Source organism: Erythrolamprus reginae, unplaced genomic scaffold (assembly GCF_031021105.1).
Source record: "Erythrolamprus reginae isolate rEryReg1 unplaced genomic scaffold, rEryReg1.hap1 scaffold_154, whole genome shotgun sequence".
Lineage (NCBI taxonomy): Eukaryota > Metazoa > Chordata > Lepidosauria > Squamata > Dipsadidae > Erythrolamprus > Erythrolamprus reginae.
The window spans coordinates 25064-48592 of record NW_027248554.1 but is presented as its reverse complement, the minus strand read 5'-3'; positions in this window follow the sequence as shown (position 1 = coordinate 48592).

Sequence of the window (23529 nt, the reverse complement as noted above, 5' to 3'; positions counted from 1 at the left end):
CAGTCACTCATGCCCTCATCACCTCGAGGTTCGACTACTGTAATGCTCTCTACATGGGGCTACCTTTGAAAAGTGTTCGGAAACTTCAGATCGTGCAAAATGCAGCTGCGAGAGCAGTCATGGGCCTACCTAGGTATGCCCATGTTTCACCATCACTCCGCAGTCTGCATTGGTTGCCGATCAATTTCCGGTCACAATTCAAAGTGTTGGTTATGACCTTTAAAGCCCTTCATGGCATCGGACCAGAATATCTCCGAGACCGCCTCCTGCCGCACGAATCCCAGTGACCGATTAGGTCCCACAGAGTGGGCCTCCGGGTCCCGTCAACTAAACAAGGGGAAGAGCCTTCTCTGTGGCGGCCCCGGCCCTCTGGAACCAACTCCCCCCGGAGATTAGAACTGCCCCTACTCTTCCTGCCTTCCGTAAACTCCTTAAAACCCACCTTTGCCGTCAGGCATGGGGGAACTGAAACATCTCCCCCTGGGCACGTTTAATTTATGCATGGTATGTCTCTGTGCGTGACTGTTAGCATATGGGGTTTTTAAAATATTTAAATATTTTAAATCTGTCTGATTGCTTATGATTTGTTTTTTACATGTTGTGAGCCGCCCCGAGTCTTCAGAGAGGGGCGGCATACAAATCTAAGTAATAAATAAAATAAATAATAAATAAAGGGAAACAGGCATAAAAGATCAGAAAGGATTCATGTTCAAAAGGCCTAAAACCCCCCACATGGGTCTTTGGCAGCTTTTGATCTCCAACTCACTGCCTGATGAGGGTAGTTAGGATTTAAAGGCCAGAGCACAGACTGCCCCCTGCAGGCAATAAAAAGGACAGCTAAAGCATGGAAAGGCCCAGGGGAGGAAGGTCCCTGATTGCTGACTGTGGAATTCTGGGAGTTAAAGTCCATTCATCTTCTGGTTGCTAAGGGTGGGAAACATGTTCTAGTAATCCCCACATTGGGCAGTTGGAGGGATCACCTTTAAAATGTCTTCCAGCCCCATTTGTCGATTATTCTGACTGCTTCCCTCTTTACGGAGGACAAAAGAATCCTCTCCAAAAAGGGGCAAGGGCAACAAAATGGAGGATGCAGGGTCTTTGCAAGCTTTAGCTGTCCATCTCTTTCCCTGCATTGCCCATGTTTAACTTAAAAGGCTAGACCACAGTCTCCCCTACAAGCAGTGAAAAGGACAGCTAAAGGTAGCCATTTTTTCTCTGTCATTTTTGGGGGGTGTCTTTTCACCTGGTGGGTTTTCCCCCCCTAAATTTTCTCTGTCTGTGTTTGTCTGTATGTGTATGTGAGAGGGAGAAAAGTGTTTTTTTAAACTCTGCAAAGTTCTGTTAACTAGTTTTTCACTACAGTTGCATCAGCCCTTTTGTGTGAGACCTTTGAGCTTTAGCTTTCAAAATAAAGTTAAATATATGTTGGCTTTAACTCCGCAGGCAGCTATTTCAGATCTGAGAGATGCTCTGGCATTAACTGGCCCCTGGGATTTTGTCATGCCAACAAATCTCAGATTTATTTGTTTCAGCTACAGTTCCCATGTATTCCCTCTAGGGTCAGTTTCAAGCATAGAGCTCCAAAAGCTCTCAATTCTAGATGACCGATTTAACTCCATCTCTGCCCCTGCCATTATATGCCATATGGGGATTATTTCCCTTTCATTTCTCTCCAGGGAATTCCCCAAAGTTGAATTATCCAGGGATCTCTCCTGAGAGAGAAAATTATGATCAAAGTTTCAGCTGTGCTCTTTGACTGAATCCCCCAGGAGAGACTTTGGGCAGAGAAATATGGAGTTTGGGGACAGGCAGAGTCTGTGCTCTTGCGTGTACATCTCTCTCCTTTCCGGGTGAAGCTGTGTTTCAATCAGGAAAGCAACTGGATCATATTCCACCTTGTGAGAATCCTTTTAATTCGTCTAATTCTTCTTTAGGAAAAGGGAGGAAATTGATTGAGTCACCCCATGAATTATGGACCTCCTGCTTCTGCTTCTGCTTCTGCTTTTATCCCATCCAGTCTCTGGGAAACTGAAAAGGAAATGCCCGCTGAGTTTGGAGCACCAGGATGGAAAACAACCACAGAGCTTTTACAGCCCAGGAGACCATCTCATTGGTATAGTCACCAATGGAAAGGAAACATTGCATGTAAACTTGCTTTTCAACGTGGCTCCTTCTCTTCAGTTTGTTTTCCCTGACCTGTAAGTCATTCAGAGTGATGGAGTTGCACTCCTTCCATTCTAACACTGTCCTTATTTTCTGTTCCCCCCCATTTATTTCTATATTGGGGAATATGTCTAATTTCCTGAATGATTTTGATTTCCAGGGCTTCTGTCCTTTGATTTTGTGAAAGAGACTCAAAAAGAGGTCTGAGAAAAAGATGAAAGGGCTGGAGATTATTTTCCTTTCTCTCTGTTCAATCCTTAATTTATGCCTTGAATAATGAATTTTATTTAAAGTAGTGGTGGAATCAGTTGTAGTTGTCATACCTCAGCCAATTTCCATATTTGCGTAACTGATCATTTCTTTTGTTTCAATCCTGACTTAAGGCTCACTAGGCTTGTGGAAGATTATATATTAAAAGAAGTATTGTTGTTGCTGTTGATTATAATAACATTTTTTTACAATAGGGATATTGATGGTTTTTTGTTATGCTTATTATTAATTTTCAACATTCAAACGATCAATAAGAATTCCCAGTTCCTGCACAACCTCACACTTGGCTACAATATCCATGACAACTATATGAGCACTTTCCACACTTTAGATGCCTTGCTGGACATTCTCTCCACTGGAGAAGCCAATGTCCCCAACTATGGCTGTGGAACGAAGGAGAACCTTCTGGCTCTTCTTGATGTAGCTGACAGGGAAATCTCCATCCAGATGTCAACAGTAGGAGACACCTACAAAGTTCCACAGGTTTGTGTGTGTTTTTCTCCATCTGGTAAAGTGAGTGGTGGATGAACAACAGATGCAATCATGTCTTCTCTGTGAAATTCAGGAGCTGCTTTTCTCCATATTCACAAAAATCTCAATATTTTATCCCATTATGTTTATGTTGAGATTAATCATAAAAGGTCTGAAATGCAAGCCGTACAGTCCCTGGAGAAGACATTTTACCAACTATTTAATTCATCAAAATTCATCCCTGGTTGTTGGGGCTTCTATTGACATCTTCATATTCACATATAAATAAGACTCACCCTATCCACTTGGATTGAAGTTGACAATGGTAGCATTTTATCTATCTAAAATGAGGAATAAAAAGGACTCTAGCAATTATAGACCAAATTGACTAGCAGATATTGTTTGTTTGTTTATTAGATGTCTATGCTGCCCTTCTCCTTGGACTCAAGGCAGCTCACAGCAAATTGTGGCTAAAATTTATGCCATGATCCTCTTTGTTAAACTCAAGAGAAATGCATTTGTTGCAGAAGAACCAGAATGTTACAGGTAGAGTTAAAAGCTATATAGATTTTATAATAAATAATGCATGTTATTAATCATATATTGGCTGAAATAGTTGCCGGTTGTGGCCAGGGCTGTACTTAAGGTTTTAGTTGTTGTTCCTCATTTGTTTTTAATAAAGAGAGTCGCTTGTTCCCCTTGCATCAGCTTCCTTATTGAGAGGACGAAACAATTACTGGGAGGGGTAGTTGCATGAGAGGGAAAGTTACTAGCCACAACAAATTCCTTTCTTGGAGTCCAAGGTCATCCTTTCTTCTGCACTGGTGAATGTAAGGAGGAGGTCGGTGGAATCCCTGCAACCAAACTGGTCCTCAGGATAAACTTGTGGGTGTGGGGACGAGGGGTGAACCTTAACCTGGGTGGGTACTGGTAGGAAGTTAGTATCGTGATGGCTACAGTGTAACTAACATGGCTCTGTTAATAAATCGAACCTTGGATGAGAGAATTGGACTGGAATCTAATTTATTTCTCAGATGCTATTTGGGGCACTGACATCAAGGAGAGAAGCAACTTAGAACTAAGGAGACCATTCCTGACACTTAGAACAATTAATCGGTGGAATAACTTGTCTCCAGAAGTTGTGAGTGCTCCAACCCTGGAGATTTAAAAAAAAGAGACTAGACAGCTACTTGTCTGGAATACTTATTTATTTATTTATTTATTTATTTATTTATTTATTTATTTATTTATTTATTTAATCAATTTTTTAAAATGCCGCCCTTCTCATTAGACTCAGGGCAGCTTACAAAATGTTAGCAATAGTATTGTATCGTATCGAATAGTATAGTGTCCCCTGATTGAGGAGGAGGTTAGACTGGAAGACCTCCAAGGTCCCTTCCAATTCTTTTATTCTGTTTTACGTTCTTTTATAGGTACATATTTCAATGAGCTAAATACCTATTGTAACACACTAAATTTACACTAACAAAATGGTATTATCATACTTACACATTGGATTGTATATGCTGTGTATAAGACTTGGAATCTTTTGTCATAATAATTATCTGATAATTAATAATTCAAGTGAAAAAGTTACAGTCTTTGGGAAATGGCATGGTAGCTACAGCTGGTCAGCCAATAGAGAGTGTAACACCTCAGAGACTGAATCTGGGACCCTCATCATCAAAGGAGCTCAGTGAGAGAAAGGCCACGAGTGAAAGTGGTGCTTAAATGAAAACTTCATAGCTCTCCAGCTTCCTCAGCCCCAATTATCTAAGTATCAAAATATAAGAGGCCAAGGTTTCCCCCCTGTTCTTACATCCATCTGATGTTTGTGGCTAGAGAGAGAACTCACTAGCAGAATCAACCCAATCACAGCCTGTGGGGAGTATCTTGGGGTGGGTAAAAGGACTCCAGCTGCTGCCCTGACAGTTGTATTGGGAATTTACACAATTTCTGCTTTGTCTAAATTCAGAAAATATGGATATTTACATAAAATTTAATCTATGGAAACGGACAGTCTCCAAAAAAGAGATAAGAGTTCAATTAAAGAGAAATCTTAGATTATACAACTGACAAATTGTATTAGGAACTGAGGTCTGCCTGTTCTTGTATAACTGAAAAGAGCCCTTCAGAAAAAATCTGGGATACAGAAACAGATAAAGATGCACCAATCCTCAAAAATTATAATAGGCCTTTTATTGGAATATAATGCTTCAGTCAGTATTTCAATGTGTTTATCTAATTATGGTAAATTGTAGAGGTGATACAGTAATATTATTCACATTGTTTATATTTTTTAAATTTATTATTTTTCATTTTTATTATACAATCTTGCTAATATTCTGTCTTTAATAATCCAAACACTGTCTAACTACAAATTGTTCTAATACAATCATGAGAAGCAGGCTGGATTTATTATAATCTAATATTTTGGATTGGATCAGACCCAAATATAACATAGCATTTTCATTGCTTTTTTCAGATCAATTATTTAAGTGCTTCAGAGGCACTGAGTGATAAAAGCAAATTCCCCTTTTCCCACCAGATGCAACAGAAAGAAGAGTTCCACTACCCAGCCATTGTCCAACTGCTCCTCCATTTCAGATGGACCTTGATTGGCCTCTTTGCTTCAGACACAGAGAAGGGAGAGAATTTCATGAGGATTTTCCCTCCTGTGCTTGTCAGGAATGGAATTTGTGTGGTTCTATCACAACAACTCTCAACAACTGAACATACAGCCTCCCTCAGGGATGCCCTCTCTAAATGGAGACAAGTCAATGTCTTTGTTCACTTCATGGAATTGGATCCCCTTTGGGACAGAATTCTTCCTTTCCATTTAATACTTCTGCGCTTGCCGGGACTCATTGAAGGGAAAGTCTGGATCCTCACAACTTTTGCAGCGTATATTATAGACAAGCGCAGACTTCTCAAATACATCCACAGTATTTTGAAGTTTTGTTATCTGATCACAGGAAGGCCAAGAGATGAAGCCTTTGAACTCCGTTTCTTTGTGGAAGAAAAGTTTCGAGATCTTTATTTTCTCTGTTCTCTTTCAAAGAGCGTCTTTTCTGTCAAAGGCCGCAGAAGATGCACCCAGAAAGCACCACTGGGGACCCAGGAGAAAAGAAACAGAAGAGAGTTCAGAAATCATTATGAGGTTTACAGCCTCACAAAGACTCTGGCCCATGTCTTGAATGCCGCCTATTCCTCCAGTTTGAGCAGGAGAAGGAAGGAGGGAGAAAAGAGGTTGGGGTCTCCAAGGCTGCAGCCGTGGCAGGTAGGGGATCCCGATATGGATCCATGAATCTCAGATCCTTTGGAGGAGGAATCCAGAGGAGGAAGAGAATCATCTCAACAGATTTAACCAATTTAATTTCTCATGGAATAATGGTTCCAAAGCGGGTAGGGGGGTGTTTCCTAATTTTTTTACTACCACTCTCTGGGCATGGCTTAATTTGTGGATGTGGCTTGATGGTGAGTGGCTTATCAGCCATGTGACCAGGTGGGGGTGGCTTTGTAGTCTTGACTGGGTGGGAGTGGCTTTGTGGTCATGTGATTCAGCAGGTGAGGCTCGATAGTCATGTTAAGTGGGTGGGCATGGCCTACTCAATGTCACTCACGTCAAGGGATGCCTCACCTGGCCCCTCCCTTGTCACACCCAGCCTCAATGTATCTGCATATTGTTCAAAACAGTCATTCGTGTTATGGCTGATGTGGCTGAATATGGAATGGAATAGTGCATTAAGCAGGACTTATGCAACCTGATGTACAGAATAAAGACACCCATATTTATGCTCTGGACTATAAACACTGAATGCATGGAAATCCCTGGAAAATATGTGGTAGCCCTGAAAAAAAGAAAGGCAGTAAAATCACTCTATCTGTAAAATAGTGTATAAAATATTAACACATGATAAATAATGGAACAATAAAAAATAATAGCAGAGAGGTTTTTCTCTTTCTCTCTTCTTTTTGTCTTTCTTTCTCTTTTTCGTCTATTTCTTCCTTCCTTCCTTTTCCTCCCTCCCTCCCTCCTTTCTTCCTTCCACCTACCTTCCTTCATCCTACCCATCCTCCCAACCATCCAACCTTCTTCCTCCTTCCTTCCCTCCCTCTGTCCCTCCATCTCTTTCTTTCTTTCTCTTTCATTCTTTCTTTCTTTCTTTTCTCTCCACCTCTTTCTTTCCTTCCTTCCTTCCATCCTCCCTCCCTCCCTTCCTTTCCTCCCTCCCCTTCCTTCCTTCCTTCCTCTGTTTTGTTTATTTTTCTTTCTTTCTTGCAGCTCTCTCTTTTTTATCACATCCCACCCACCCAACCTTCCTCCTCCTTCCTTCCTTCCCAATGACATTACTAGCCTAGGACTAGATCAACTAGTTACTGACATCACTAGACTTAACAATTGTCTTGACCTCATCTTCTGCAACAGTCTACCCTCAATTTATGGACTACAAATAAAAGAACCCTTTTCTAACAGTGACCATAGCATGATTGACTTTTACCTAAACATACACCCTCACAAAACGAAAGGACAACCAACTATAACTTCAAAAAGGCCAATTACGACCTCATCGAAGCCTACCTCTCACCTCTCGACTGGCACAAAATTTTCTCTGACTGCATCACTAATGAAGACTACTATAATATGTTTTTACTTGAAATCCAAAGAGTCATCAAATTATACATACCACTAATATTCACCAAAACTAAGAAAAACAAATTACCCATAAAAATAAAAAAACTCCAAACCAAAAAAAGAATTCTTTGGCGCAAAAATAAAGCAGGCCATGTTTCAAACTTTAAAAGCCGCTATAAAAATTTGTGTCACCAAATAAAGACTGAGTGTACCAATTATCACATTATCCAAGAAGAAAACCTTTGACGGACAAAGTCTACTCATGCTTTCTATAACTTTGTTAACAATAAACTCAAAGACTCTAGATCCATCCCACCCCTTCAAGGACCAAACAACATAGACCATAGTGATGAATCAGTCAAAGCCAACCTCTTTAACACCTTCTTCAGCTCAGTCTTTGTTAACAACAATGGCTCATGTCCAACATTTCCTAACTGTACCACAAATAACCTCAATGATCTTACACAAATTGATTTTACAGAAGATAACGTTGGAACCTAAAACCTAAAACCATCTTTATCTATTGGACCAGATGGACTATGTGCATACTTCTTTAAAAGCTCTCCTCCATCTTGGGTGAACCTCTAAACATACTTTTTAATAAATATTTCAGTACTAGCTCCCTACCCACACTATGTTCACTTGCTACAGTCATCCCTATCTTCAAAAAAGGAGATCCAAGCAATGTTGAAAATTACAAACCTATCTCTTTGTGTTGTGTCACCTGCAAAGTTATGAAATCAGTCATAAACCAATCCATTACAATCTACCTTGAAGCTAATAACCTACTTTCCAATAAACAATTTGGTTTCAGAAAAAATTATCTTGTAATCTACAACTCTTACACTGTAAAAACATTTTGACCACTCAACTTGACCAAGGTAATCCAATTGATGCAATCTATATCGACTTTTGCAAAGCCTTTGACTCAGTTGTCCATGACAAACTTCTTCTGAAAATCAAATCCTATGGCATCTCTGGACTACTACACAATTGGTTAACAGCATTCCTATCTAACAGACAACAAGTGGTCAAAATAGGAAGTGCCACTTCTCTTCCTGCTCCTGTTAACAGTGGTGTCCCTCAAGGTAGTGTTTTAGGACCCACACTATTCATACTATACATAAACGATCTTTGCGATTGCATCACTAACAATTGCGTTCTCTTTGCAGATGATGTCAAACTATTTAATACCACCGACAATACTGCTACCCTTCAAAAAGACCTTGACCACATAGCAGAATGGTCTAAAACCTGGCAACTTCAAATCTCCACCACTAAATGCTCTGTCTTACACATTGGTAAAAAGAATTAGAATACTAAATATAAATTTGGAGGAATTGAACTTATTGATAACCCTCAATCTGTCAAAGACCTTGGAGTACTCATATCCAATGATCTAAGTCCTAGAGCCCACTGCAACAACATTGCCAAAAAGGCTTTAAGAGTTGTTAACCTAATCCTTCACAGCTTCTTCTCTGGTCATTTTGAACTGCTAACAAGAGGTTACAAAACATTTGTCAGACCAATCCTAGAATATAGCTTCCTGTCTGGAACCCATTGCATATCTGACATCAACACAATTGAGAGAGTCCAGAAATATTTCACAAGAAGAGTCCTTCACTCCTCTTCTCACAACAAAATACCTGACTCCACCAGGCTTGAAATTCTTGGTTTAAACAACTTACAACTACATTGTCTCCATTCTGACTTAATTATAGTTCATAAAATCATATACCAAAATGTCCTACCTGTTAACAACTACTTCACCTTTAACCGTAACAACACACGAGCACGAAATCGATTTAAACTAAATGTCAACCGCTCCAAACTTGACTGCAAAAAATATGACTTCAGCAACAGAGTAATCAATGCCTGGAATGCACTAACTAATTCTGTGGCTTCTACTCCCAACCCCAAAACCTTTAACCTTAGACTATCTACAATTGACCTCTCCCCCTTTCTAAGAGGTCTGTAAGGGGCGTGCATAAGCGCACCACTGTGCCTACCATCCCTGTCCTATTGTCTTCTTTTGTTACTTTTTATCATTACTTATCTAATGTTTTATTTGTACAAATTACCACCCTATAATTGTTTGACTAAATAAATAGGTAAGTAAGTAAGTAAGTAAGTAAGTAAGTAGGTAAGTAGGTAGGTAGGTAAGTAAGTAAATAAATAAATAAATAAAATAAAGGATGACCAGAGAGAAGATTAGCTTGACACCTTTCTTCTTGATAAACCCATGTTTTTTGGGAATCTACCTGTTGTTTTCAAAGCGTTTATGAAGCATCTTTTTTTCTCTCTGTATGTCATCTGCTCTAGAATGTTCCCTGTAAGTGACCAATTGTGTCAATAGTGGCAGTATTATTTAACCATATTTGGAGATTAGACAATTGTAAAACAAAGATTCGATGTAGGATAAAAAACAGTTTTCTGTACTTCAAATTCCTGGATGTTCCCATTCTAGTTTCATCCCTTTCTGGAGAAGAATGAATTATGGAATATTTCAGAACATAAACTGTACTTGGACCAAAATGAAGAGATAAAAGCAGATCTGGGCATTCTCTACTACTTGGTTCTCCCCAAGGAGGATCCCAGGAGAGAGACTCTGGCATATTTTATAAGACAGAGACTTTATATCGACCAAAATGCTCTTTCACGGCTAAAGTTGCTCAATAAGGTGGGAGAAATTTTGCTGTTTTTTCTCTGTTTTCTAAAGCCTGAGGTCCCATTTTAACCGGGTAAAGCCTAGAGTCTCCAGGGTGGTTGGCCTTCCATGCCAGTTGGTGTCATCTAATGGAAGTTCATCCACAAACAGGACCTAAGTGGAGCAGCTTTGCCATGTTTTATGGAAATCTTTCAAGATTTTACTGGTCACAGGTGTCTTTCTTCATCACAGTTTTATTCTACATTAAAAAAACTGAATGAAATAAGTTTCCTAAACCTTTTACAGTAAACTTTATTCTCAGTTTTAATATGAAGATAGCATGATACCTAAATCTTTTTTCTGCAATTCCATCCCTTCAGTCTTTATTAAATAGAAAACTACTTTATTGTAATGTTAAATTCCAAAAGCAAAAGGGAGGAATTAAATGAATTAAATCTGACGGTTGTTATACCTCCTGCATCTGTTCAGAGGTAGTCAGAGATTTCATATTAACCTCAGTGAAGACCAGAGGCTAATGGTCTCCTGTCATTTTTACCTACAGTTTCTATGGATGGAGAGTCCTAACGTATTTCCTAACACATTCTCTTTTTTCTGCTCAGTCCCTGCCTGAGTCCAAATGTGTGGAAAGTTGTCATCCTGGATTTGTCAAGAGGGCTCGAGAAGGAGAGCCAGTTTGCTGCTACGACTGTGTTCCTTGTCCGGAGGGGACCTTCTCCACTCAGGAAGGTGGGTGACCCTGAGGAAAATGGGAGGCTTGGTGGAACTGGATCCATCCAGAACATTTTTGTGAAAGTGCAAGTTAAAAGGAAGATTGGAGCAAACCTGTTTTTTTAAACCTACAGAATTTCTTATCTAAAAGGAAGTAAATCAAAAAGACTTTGAAGGAGGGCTGGGAAGAGACAGGAGGAGGGGGTGACAAACTTGACAAGCTTTACTAACAGCAGAGGAAATATCTCTTCTGCTTTTTAGTTTGGAGGAGTGCTGCTAAGCTTCCCTTTCTAGGACCATCTGAGATCTTTGAAACGTGATGAATTCCTTCAGGTCCACCTTCTGAAAGACCTGGCAATTCACTGTATATTGGTCTCCCCTTGAGGATCACTGAGAAGGTCCATCATGTGGTGTTGTGGATAGTGTTGGGGGGAACTCCTTACACAAATATTCTGCCCGTCATATCGATCCATCGATCAATGAAAATAGAGCTGGGAGGGACCTTGGAGGTCTTCTAGTCCTGCTCAAATAGGAGAACCTATATCAGTGATGGTGAACCTTTTTGGCCAAATGAGTGGCCAAACCAGAACATGTAGATACACATGCTGAAGCATTGGAAACTCAAAGACGAGCTGGCCAGCGTGAACATGCCTTTTTTGGCCATTTTTGGGCCATTTTCTGGCTGTTTCTGGCTGGTTTTCAGGTCAATTTTGGTCCGAAAAATGGCATGAAAACTGTCTTTCTTCTGGCTGTTTTCTGGACCATTTTCCAGGCTGTTTTCAGGCTGTTTCTCAGTACTCCACTGCCTGCACTGGAAATCAGAAGATCAGCTGGCAATGGCACAGATTCCCAGAGTGAGGGCTCTGCGTGCCACCTCTGATACCCGTGCTGTAGTTTGCCATCATGGATCTATATCATTTCACACAAGTGACTGTCCAATATCTTTTTAAAAACCTCCAATATTGAAGAACACAAATCTTCTGGAGGCCAGCTGTTCCACTGGTTAATTGTTCTCACTGTTAGGAAGTTTTTCCTAATCTCATATTGCTTCCAGATGTTATAGGATACTCTTGTCATCCTCCAAGTCCCTTTAACTTCTATGGGGCAGGACTCAGGATGTTTGGCTAAAAGATTATACGATTCATTATTAACCTCTAATGTAGGTTCCTATGAAGATTCTACACACTACACAGAAAATAATTAACATCGTATGAGTCCCCTCAACTTCATATACCTAGCTACATTTTTAAAAATACCCTTCTTAGCTCTTTCGAATGAAACAGTTCAGAAATACTTATTGGAAAATGTTCCTGGAATTAGGTGTTGTCCCAAAAATATTTATTGTAATGTAAAAAATCTATAAAAGAAATATTGCTTTTTATTTTTTAGATACTGAAAAATGCACCAAATGTCCGGATTATAAATATCCTAATGAGCGCAGAGTCCAATGTATCCCCAAAGTTATAACCTTCCTGTCTTATGAAGACTTTCTGGGCATCATTCTGGTCTCTTTTGCCCTACTTTTGTTCTTAATCACAGACCTTGTTTTAATCATCTTCATTAAATATCGAGAAACCCCCATTGTCAAAGCCAACAACCGGGACCTCTCCTACATCCTCCTGGTCTCCCTCTTGCTTTGCTTCTTGTCTTCTTCTCTCTTCATTGGTCAACCAAGAAAAGCCACCTGCCTTCTCCGACAGACAGTTTTCAGCATCATCTTCTCAGTTGCTGTTTCTTCTCTGTTGGCCAAAACCATCACAGTGGTGCTGGCTTTTCTGGCCACAAAACCAGGAAACCAAATGAAGAGATGGTTGGGGAAGAGCTTGGCCAACTCCATCATCCTTTCTTCTGCTGCTGTCCAAATTGCCATCTGCTCCATCTGGTTGGCGGTTTCTCCCCCCTTTCCTGAATCTGATCTCCACTCCCAGCATGGAGAGATCATCCTGCAATGCAACGAAGGGGCTGTTGTCATGTTCTACGTCACCCTCAGCTACATGGGCTTCCTGGCTGCCATCTGCTTCACGGTGGCTTTCCTGGCAAGGAATCTTCCTGGGGCCTTCAATGAAGCCAAGCTGATCACCTTCAGCATGCTGGTCTTCTGCAGTGTCTGGGTGACTTTTGTCCCCACCTACCTGAGCACCAAAGGGAAATACATGGTGGCTGTTCAGATCTTTTCCATCCTGGCCTCCAGTGCTGGTCTTCTGGGCTGCATCTTCATCCCCAAGTGCTACATTATCCTTCTAAGGCCAGACCTGAACACAAAGGAGCATCTCACAGCCAGAACAAATGTAAAAACATGATATATAACACCATTGTGATATTGGAAAAATTATTAATGTGATGTTCATTTGATTTCCATTTAGATAGTATGCAGGAGTCAAAGAAAAACATATCTATATATTTCAAAGTGGGAAATTGTTGAACAATTCGAATTCTTGCAGCTCCGTCCCCTTTCAATAAATCTTGCTCTGTAAAATTCAGAGGAATTCAGCTGTTCAGCAACAGCTACTGAATGTGAAAGCTTATAGAAAAAAATGTGGGCACTTGTTACTATTGACAACAGCTAAAAGTGTTTGTGAGAGAGAATGAGTAGGAAAAGAGGCCAGGATGAAGTTGTTGGGACCAAGTACCAGCCTGGTTCCCAGATCCTCTCTGTGAGAATGCCAGAATAATGTGAAATGTCATGTTTGATCGGTTCTTGACTTGGAAGAGAAATCTTGATCCCTCTTACATAATTATTTCTTTTTTAAAAAGTTTTTTTTTATTTTTATGTAATTTTTGATTTCCTGATAAAACCTCCTTTGCAGAAAGTGTTCAGCAGAACAGGTGTTTGGGATTTCAATTTGGGATTATTATTTTTTGTTTCTGTACTTCGCACCAAAATAACAATAAATAAAGTAAATTTAAAAAATTAAGTTTCTAATGAAATATCCACTATGTTTTTTTCTTTCAAGCAGTGAAATAGCAATTTTCAGGCTCTTTAATTTTCCAAACTACAATTTCTGCCTAAAGGATTTTCTCTGCTCCTCTTCCAAGCTTGTCTTGTGTATGAAGGGCTGGAGAAGATGTCCAGAGAAAAAGGACCTTGAGACTCTTCCCAGGAGGAGGTTGAAGGGATCCTCTCACAAAAGTTCAATACTGCATAATATTCATCCAGGTCCAAGAAGGGGATTCAAGTAATTTAACAACCTGTTCTCTGCCCTAATTATTTCTTCAACCAGTTTGTCAAACTGCTCAGAAAATTAACAACCAGTTTTCCTGAAGTGGTGTGATCTGGCTGAATCTCACCACTGGTGGGAACATATAGATTTATGGAAGAGGCTCCCATGGAAACTGTTCTGCTCTCCAACCACACAGATTGCTGATCAATTGGGAATCAATGTTTAGGTCTCAAAATGGCTCCTAATAGTGAATTGAATCCCTTTGCAACTTCCATTTTAAGGAGATAAGAAAAGTTGTGATGAATCAGATGAAGGTCAGTCCAAGATGTGCAGTAACCACACAAATACTTCTGGTTCTCCCACAAGCAGAAGGTGGAGACCTATGGCTTTGGCCAACATGGAACAGGCATTTTCCCTCGATTTCACTTTCCTCCATCTCACCACACAGGATTGGACACTCAGCCACTTTACATTCTAGGAATCCCCAATTCTGGTATCCCACATTAATGTGAGAAAGTTTTTGAAAGTTTCATACTGCCAATCAAAAAGCACTTAGGCTGGAATGGAACTCAGGAATCTCCTAGTGATTGGCCCAAAGTCATCCAGGATCTTTATATGCTAAGGGAGGATTAGAACTCTGAGCCAAATGATTTTCATGCCTAAGTGAGGATTAGTCATCAAGAGGGACTTTGGTTGAACTGGAAAACAGACTGAAAAATGCACAGACTTTTTAATATATACCACACTTTACATCCACGAAGTGACATCGACAAGTTGTACCTGCCAAGAAAAATAGGAGGCAGAGGGCTATTGGAAATCCATCAAACTGTAGAAGAAGAAAAACGAAGTTTGAATGATTATTCGGACCAAAGTACAGAAAAATTGCTGCAAGCTGTGAAAACAGAGAACATTATAAAAACAACAGGAACAAAGGCAGAATATAAGGAAAAACTGCTGGTTGTCAGATTAAATAGATGGAAAACCAAAGCTTTGCCTGGACAACACTTGAAAAACATAGAAGGAAAATGTGATGACAACCTTAGATGGGAATGGCTTAAGATGGGAACCATCAGGAAAGAAACAGAAGGTTTAATATTCGCTGCTCAAGAACTTGCCATGAAGGAAAAGATACAGAAATCCACTGACAATCCAAACGGCCCAGTTTGCAATGACAAAGTTGAAACTGTTTCACACTTAATATGTGAGTGCAGCAATATCATCCAAACTGGTTGCAAAGCTAGACATGGTTGAGTTGCTAAATTAGTCCACTGGTCATTATGTAAAAAATATGACATACCTGTATCTAAAAAGTCACACGAGCACAAAGTGGAAAACGCTACTGAAAATGAGATGGTGAAGATCTTGTGGGACTTTTGAATACAGACGTATTGTCATTTGGAACACAATACACCAGACATCACGGTTGTCGAGGAGCAAAGCATATAGATTATTGATATCGCTGTAGCAGGAGATGCCAGAGTCGAAGAAAAATTACAAAATTTTGCGACCTGGCCATCGAAATTACACAGCTATGGATGAAACATGTAACAGTGATACCTATTGTCATCGTGGAAATTGATACCACTTGGAATTTCACAAAAGACATCAAGAAATTGTAGCTTCCTGTAATAACACCAGCAGAACTGCAAAAAACTGGGCTACTCAAAACATCATATTTTATTTATTTATTTATTTATTTATTTATTTATTACTTAGATTTGTATGCCGCCCCTCTCCGAAGACTATATGATTCAGATATATAAGAATATATCTGAATCATATCATCATAGAGTGGGAAGGGCCTCTAGGGTCATCGGGTCCAACCCTCTGCTCAATGCAGGATTCATTAAACCATCCCAGAAAGATGACTGTCCAGTCTCTGTTTGAAGAGCTCAAGTGAAGGCGAGGCCACCACCTCCTGTAGCAAACTGTTCCACTGCTTTATCACCCTTACTGTTAGAAAGTTTTTTCTTATATCTAATCTAAATCTGCTCCCTTGCAGTTTCATTCCATTGTTTCGAGTCCTTCCATGTGCTAATGAGAACAATGCTGATCCCTCTACTCTGTGATGGCATATATTAGTAGACAGCTGTCAAGTCTCCTCTCAGTCTTCTCCTTTGGAGACTAAACATCTCTGGATTCCTCCACAGCTAGATTACTGCGTTCTTGTCAAACAGGCAACAAGTTGTCAAAGTTGGAAGCGCCATTTCCACCCCTGTCCCGGTTAAAAGTGGCGTTCCCCAAGGCAGCGTACTAGGACCTACTCTATTTATTCTCTACATCAATGACCTATGCGATCATATCACAAGCAACTGTGTTCTTTTCGCAGATGATGTAAAACTTTTCAACACCATTGACAACACATCTACTCTCCAAAAAGACCTCGACTTTATCTCACATTGGTCTAGCACATGGCAACTTCAAATATTAACCAGCAAATGTTCTACCCTCCACATCGGCAAAAAGAATCCAAACCTCATATATAAACTGAATAAACAAAATCTCACAGCCAACCCCCACTCAGTAAAAGACCTTGGAATACTAATATCAAATGATCTAAGTGCCAAAGCCCACTGCAACAATATCACCAAAAAGGCTTCTAGAGTTGTTAACCTGATCATACGCAGCTTCTGCTCTGGCAATCTCACGCTACTCACCAGAGCCTACAAAACTTTTGCCAGACTCATCCTTGAATATAGTTCATCTGTCTGGAACCCATACCACATCTTGGACATCAACACCCTTGAAAATGTCCAAAGATACTTCACCAGAAGAGCCTTTCACTCCTCCACTCGAAACAGAATACCCTACGAAAGCAGACTATCAATCCTAGGTCTAGAAAGCTTAGAACTACATCGCCTAAAACACGATCTAAGTATTGCCCACAAGATCATATGCTGCAACATTCTACCTGTCAATGACTACTTCAGCTTCAATCGCAACAACACAAGAGCACGCAACAGATTCAAATTTAATATTAACCACTACAAACTTGACTGTAAAAAATATGACTTCAGCAACTGAGTTGTCGAAGCGTGGAACTCATTACCTGACTCAGTAACGTCAACCCCTAACCCCAAACATTTTTCCCTTAGACTATTCACGATTGACCTCTCCAGGTTCCTTAGACGTCAGTAAGGGGCGTGCATAAGTGCACCAGTGTGCCTTCCATCCCCTGTCCAATTGTCTCTCCTTATCTCATTTATCTTTTCTTCCTTTCAAATATCTTCACGTATACTTTTATATCTTTTCTTATATTCTTTTCTTTACTTATATTATTACATATCTTTCTCTTCAATGTGTATTATGTATTGGACAAAATAAATAAATAAAATAAATAAAACATGTTTCTTAAAAACATTGCATTAGGGGAAATGTAGTGAAATTGCAATCTGGGTAATGTAGTTTTACATGTGACCACATCTGCACATTCCTATATTTATTTATTTATTTACTCTATCTATCTATCTATCTATCTATCTATCTATCTATCTATCTATCTATCTATCTATCTATCATATCTTCAAATAAACATGTTCAAAAGGCCTAGTGAGAATGGGCCTAAAAAACCCGAGATGGATCTTTGCCAGCACAATTCCAGAGTAAGCTAGCCAGTTTTTTTCTAACCTCTCTGGGTTTGTGCATGTGTGTGTGTGAGAGAGAGAAAAAAGTTATTTTTTAATTCTGCAAAGTACTGGCAACTAATTTTTCACCACAGTTGCATCAGCACTTTTGTGTGGGGCCTTTGAGCTTTAACTTTCAAAATAAAGTTAAATACATGTTGGCTTTAACTCAGTAGGCAGCTATTTTAGATCTGTGAGATGCTCTGGCATTAACTGACCCTTGGGATTTTATCTTTATGCCAACAAATTTCAGATTTATTTGTTTCTCCAGCCACAGTTGCTTTGTATTCCCTCCGGGGTGAGTTTTAAGCATGGAGCTCTGAAACCTCTCAATTCTAGATGACCGATTTAATTCCATCTCTGCCCCTGCCATTATATACCATATGGGGATTATTTCCCTTTCATTTCTCTCCAGAAAATCCCCCAAAGTTGAATTATCTAGGGAGCTCTCTTGAGAGGGAGAATTATGATCAAAGTTTCAGCTCTGTCCTTTGGCTGAATCCTCCAGGGGAGACTTTGGGCAGAGAAATATGGAGTTTTCACACAGGCAGAGTCTGTGCTCTTGCATGTATGTCTTTCCAGGTGAAGCTGTGTTTCAATCAGGAAAGCAACTGGATCATATTCCACCTTCTGAGAATCCTTTGAATTCTTCTAATTCTTCTTTAGGAACAGGAAGGAGATTGATTGAGTCACCCCATGGATTATGGACCTCCTGCTTCTGCTTCTGATGCTGCTTTTGTCCCGTCCAGTCTCTGGGAAGCTGAGAAGGAAATGCCCACTGAGTTTGGAGCACCAGGATGGAAATAGACCACAGAGCTTTTACAGTCCAGGAGACCATCTCATTGGTATAGTCATCAGTGGAAAGGAAACATTGCATACAAAATTGCTTTTCAACTTTGCTCCTTCTCTTCAGTTTGTTTTCCATGATCCGTAAGTCATTCAGAGTGATAGAGTTGCACTTTCCTCTGTTCTAACACTCTCCTTATTTTATGTTTTTTTTTCTCATTTATTCCTATATTGGGGAATATGTCTAATTTCCTGAATGATTTTGATTTCCACAGCTTCTCTCCCTAGTCTGATTTTGTGAAAGACAATAAATTCCAAAAAGGCTGGAAAAAAGCTGAAAGGGCTGCAGATTATTTTCTTCTCTCTGTTCAATCTTTAATTTATCATTTGAATAATGCATTTTATTTGAAATCGTGGGATCAGTTTTAGTTGCTGTACCTCAGCCAATTTCCATATTTGTGTAACTGATCATTGCTTTTAGTTCAATGCTGGCTTAAAGCTCAGAAGGCTTGTAGAAGATTATATCCTAAAGGAAGTATTTGTTACTGTTATCAATTATGATAACCCTTTTTTTTACAATAGGGATGCTGATAGTTTTTTCTTAGGTTTAAGATTAATTTTCAACATTCAACTGATCAATAAGAATTCCCAGGTCCTTTACAACCTCACACTGGGCTACAATATCCATGACAACTACTTTAGCACTTTTCGCACTTCAGATGCCTTGCTGGACATTCTCTCCACTGGAGAAGCCAATGTCCCCAACTACAGCTGTGGAAAGAAGGACAACCTTCTGGCTCTTGTTGATGCAGCTTCAAGGGAAATCTCCATCCAGATGTCAACATTAGGAGGCACCTACAAAGTCCCACAGGTTTGTGTGTGTTTTTCTCCATCTGGTAAAAGTAAGTGGTGGGTGACCAACACATGCAATCATGTCTTCTTCATGGAATTCAAGAGCTGCTTTTCTTCATATTAGCAAAAATGTCAATGTTTTACCCCATTATGTTCATGTTGAGATTAATGATAAAAGGCCTGAAATGAAAGCATTACATTCTCTGGAGAAGACATTCTACCAATATTTAACTGATCAAAAATATCCCTAGTTGTTGGGGCCTCTATTGGCATCTTTATTTTAGAAGACAAAACCTGCAATTATAGACCAAATGAACTAGCAGACTCTGTGGCTAAAATTTATGCCATGATCCCCTTAGTTAAACTAGAGTACAGTATTTTTTTTAAAAAAAATTCTCCACCTTAAGATAAAAATCATAGGGTCGATCCTCTTAGTTAAGCTTGGGAAACATGCATTCTTTGCAGAAGAACCAGAAGGTTTTAGGTAAAGTTAAAAGCTATATAGATTTTATAAGAAATAATGCATGTTAATAATCATATATTGGCTCAAATTGGTCTTGAAATATCTAATCTGTATCAGTGAGGCAAAACAAGATTTGCTGGCTTTCTAGATGTTAGTGCAGCTTTTGACACAATGAACAGAGAAATATGATGGAGAAGCTGCTTTTCTCCATATTAGCAAAAATGTCAGTGTTTTACCCCATTGTGTTCATGTTGAGTTTAATCATTAAAGGTATGAAATTAAAAAAAATACATTCAATGGAGAAGATATTCTACCAACTATTTAACTGTTCAAAAAATATCCCTAGTTGTTGGAGCCTCTATTTGCATCTTCATTTTAGAAGGCAAGAACTGCCCTATCCACTCAGGTTGAAGTTGGCAATAATAGCATCTTAGCTATCTAAAATGTGGAGTAAAAAAGGACGCTAGCAATTATAGACCAAATGGACTAGCAGATATTGTGGCTAAAATCTATGCCATCATCCTCTTAGTTAAATTTGAGAAAAATGCATTCCTGGCAGAAGAACCAGAATGTTTTAGGTAGAGTTAAAAGCTATGTAGATTTTATAAGAAATAATGCGTTACTTAATGATCATATATTTCCTCAAATTGGTCTTGAAATATCTAATCTATATCAGTGAGGTAAAACAAGATTTGGTGGCTTTCTAGATGGTAGTGCAGCTTTTGACATGATGAACAGAGAAACATGATGGAGAAAGTGGACTGCCCTCAAAACCGAGCTCAGCCTGTTGGTCCTGATCAAAGCCCTTGTTTGAGAGGGAGGTTTGGGCTCAATGGAGCCACAAGAAGAAGGATCTATGCTTACCAAGGGGAGGAAGGAAAGATACATATTTTAACCGTTGCTATTCAGTATAGATATGAATGACTTATCAGGACTAACACAGGATAAAAAAACAGATCATAAATAAATGTTATTTCATTTTTTAAGGAAAAAATACTAAGTTAGTGGACCAGTAAAATGCAGTGCACCTAGTATACAGCACTTGGATTTCAGAAAGGCTTTGACAAAGTAAACCACAGCCCATTTCTTGGAAAGCTAAAAATATGTGGGATAGAGAGCATCATGCCCAGATGAAGTCAGCCTGTGGTCCTCAATGGAACTACATCTGCGTGGAGGGAAACCAGCAGTTGGGGACCCCCAAGGTTCCATTTTAGGCCCAGGACTCTTCAGTATTTTCATGAATGATTTGGATGCGGGGAGAAATGGGGAAATCATCAGATTTGAAAACAACACTAAAGTGGCAGCAATAGCCAACACCCCAGAAGATAGGCTCAAGGTCCAGATGGATCTAGATAGATTTCAACCCTGGGCCTATCTAACAAAGTGAAATTCAATGTAGAGAAATGTAAGGTTTTACACTTAGGCTAGAAAAACCAAATGTACACTTACAGATTAGGTGAAACCTGACTCAGTTGTAGTAACTGTGAGAGGGATCTTGGAGTCTTAGTGGGGAATCACTTAAAAATGGACCAGCAATGTGTGGCACCAACCAAAAAAGCCAAAAATGCTTGCATTAACGGATAAAATAATCAAGATCATGTGAAGTATTAATGCCACTTTATAATGCCTTGGCAAGACCACACTTGGAATACTGCATCCAAGTTTGATGACCATATTATAAAAAAGATGTAGAGATGGAGATGATTAAGGGTCTGGAGACTAAAACATATGAAGAACAGTTGCAGGATTTCGGTATGTCTAGTCTAGTGAAAAGGACTGGGGGTGACTGAGAGGAAAATGTAAAGATGGTTTATTTTATGTAAAGAAGGAAACCAAAGGGCAGCCATATTGTGATATCAAGTTGTCTTTTAAACTCAAATGACATTTCCTTTCTACGTATGCACAGAAGCGAAAAACCCCGGAAATGAGCAAACAAGTAAGTGCCCGTTCGCCACTGTCTGCCACCGTTTGCCCCAGCGACCCTCTTGCCACGCTCTCCTCTCGCTCTTGGGGCGAACGGCGGCAGCGCAGGCAGTGGGGCAGGGCAGGCGTTGGTACGGGAAAGCACCGGTGCTAGCCTACGCACTACATGGCCGCCACTTGGGTGTCCTCCTCGATCCACAGCTGACATTGGACCATCATCTTTCGGCTGTGGCGAGTGGGTATTTGCCCAGGTTTGCCTGGTCCACCAGTTGTGGCCCTATTTGGACAGGGAGTCTCTGCACACAGTCCCTCATGCCCTCATCACCTCGAGGTTCGACTACTGCAATGCTCTCTACATGGGGCTCCCTCTGAAGAGTGTTCAGAAACTTCAAATCGTGCAGAATGCAGCTGCGAGAGCGATCAAGGGCCTCCCTAGGCATACCCGTATTTCTCCAACACTCCGCGGACTGTATTGGTTGCCAATTGTTTTTCGGACACAATTCAAAGTGTTGGTAAAAGCCCTACATGGCATCAGACCAGATTACTTGTGGGACCTCCTTCTGCCGTATGAGTCCCAGCGACTGATTAGGTCCCATCAGCCAGACAATGTCGCTTGGCAGGGCCTAGGGGAAGAGCCTTCTCTGTGGGGGCACCGGCCCTCTGGAATCAGCTCCCCCTGGAGATCTGCACTGTTCCCACCCTCCTCACCTTCTGTAAGAGTCTTAAGGCCCACGTATGTCACCAGGCTTGGGGAAATTGGGTCTCAACCCCCTGGCCAACGAAATGAGATATATGTTGTATGATTGAACTGGTATATTATTTTAAAATATTTGATTTTTAGATTGTAATTTTAAATTTAATTAGATATGCCGTTGTACTGTATTGTTATATTATACGCTTTGAGCTGCCCTGAGTCCTCAGAGAAGGGTGGCATACAAATCTAATAATTAAATACATATTCTATTTTTAGATCATTGTGTGAAAAACAGGATATACAACCGGGGCTAGTCCCTAAGAGGAAAAAACACATTAAGAACATATTTATTTTATTTTATTTATTTATTATTTTATTATTTAGATTTGTATGCTGCCCCTCTCCGCAGACTCGGGGTGGCTCACAGCAAAGTGAAAACAATTTACAACAAATCTAAATTACTATTTAAAAATATTTTTAAAAACCCCATTTTCTAAGCAAACATACATACAGACATACCATTCATAAATTGTAAATGCCCGGGGGAGATGTCTCAGTTCCCCCATGCCTGACGACAAAGGTGGGTCTTAAAGAGCTTATGTCATTGCTCACGTCACTACTTATGGGAATGTTCAGTATACTGAGAGTCACATATGTATTGTTGATTTGGTACAAAAATGGATGTGTGAAGATGTCAATTGCCTTCATCAGGTGTGATTCTCTACCTGAGTTGGCCTCCACTTGATTAGCGAGATAGTAAACGTCTGTTCCTGTTCACCTGGATCCTGTGTCATTATTTTTCCTTTTCTCACAGTGACATGACAGTGTGCAATATTTCAGGGGCTGCCACAAAGTATAGGGGGGCTAGGTAAACCTATTTTCCAAAAACCGGAAAACAAGACAAGAAACAACGAATTGAAACTGAAGGAGAGAAACAACCTAGAACTAAGGAGAACTTTCCTGGCACTCAGAACAATTAATCAGTGGAATAACTTGTCTTCAGAAGTTGTGGATGCTCCAACACTGCAGGTTTTTTAAAAGAGACCAGACAGCTACTTGCCTGGAATAGTATACGGTCCCCTGATTGAGGAGGAGGTTAGACTAGAAGACC